Genomic DNA, 967 nt, shown 5'->3' with positions numbered 1-967 from the left:
TCTTCATTAAATAATTGTCTCATCAACACATTGACTAACTGTTTAGTCATATAAGGCATCAATGTGATTACATTTCCATAACCACATCTCTCAAACACATCCTATAGGTGTGACCTTTAGGGACCAGTTGATCACCGCCATCTGTATGATAATAACGTCAAACTTTCTAGTAAGCCAACCGTTATTAGATAATCGTTAATCAACTGATTAAAATACAAAGTATACCCTTGTGAACCTGTAAGAGATTTACAAATGTTAACACACTAATTTGTGGAGGACACAAGCTCCAACAATCTCTCACAAGTGACAGTTTCCTGTCTAGTCAACAGATGAACCGTCTGTTAATCACCAGCTTGCTGCAACTCCAACCTATCAAAACGAGCATTCATGGCTTCCAGCTGAGCTACAACAACATTGTCGACCGAGTGCACTATCCGAATATTGTCCCTCGGGTTCCCATACTCAGCACAATGGGTCACCATCTCCTCAATATTTCCCCATCCTTATCATCATAAATATTCTTTTAGAATCTCCCATTAGATGAAGCATTAAGTATAGCACGATGGTCATCATACAACCCATTATAGAATTGGTTGCACAAAAACCACTGATAAAATCCATGGAGAGGAAGAGACCTCACCAACTTCTTGAACCGACACCAAGCCTCATAGAAATTCTCATCAGGTGCCTGTTTGAAGCTTGTAATCTTTCCTCTCAGCTGATTAGTACGTTGGGGAGGAAAGTACCATTTATAGAAGGCTAGAGCAAGAGTTTCCCAGTTGGTAATACCAGCTGCAGTGCGATCAAGATCGGTGAGCCACTCCCTTGCTCCGTCAGTCAATGAAAAAGGAAATAAGCCTTCCTTTATATGGTCTTGGGTCACTCCCTTAGTGGCGGGAATGGTAGAGCAGTAGTCAGTAAAGACCTCCATATGTTTTCGCGGAACTTCACCCGCCACACCTCGATA

General features: G+C 41.7%; 1 non-coding gene across 1 annotated transcript; it reads left to right on the top strand.

Moving 5' to 3' along the window:
* The first annotated feature begins 614 nt into the window (after positions 1-614).
* LOC141616108 (small nucleolar RNA R71) lies at positions 615-720 on the top strand. The gene has a single exon (XR_012530480.1). It is a non-coding gene; the product is annotated as a small nucleolar RNA R71 (small nucleolar RNA).
* Positions 721-967: the final 247 nt, after the last annotated feature.

This window comes from Silene latifolia, chromosome 11 (assembly GCF_048544455.1).
Source record: "Silene latifolia isolate original U9 population chromosome 11, ASM4854445v1, whole genome shotgun sequence".
NCBI lineage: Eukaryota > Viridiplantae > Streptophyta > Magnoliopsida > Caryophyllales > Caryophyllaceae > Silene > Silene latifolia.
The sequence above is the reverse complement of the archived record's forward strand: the minus strand, read 5'-3'. Positions and strand labels throughout refer to the sequence as shown.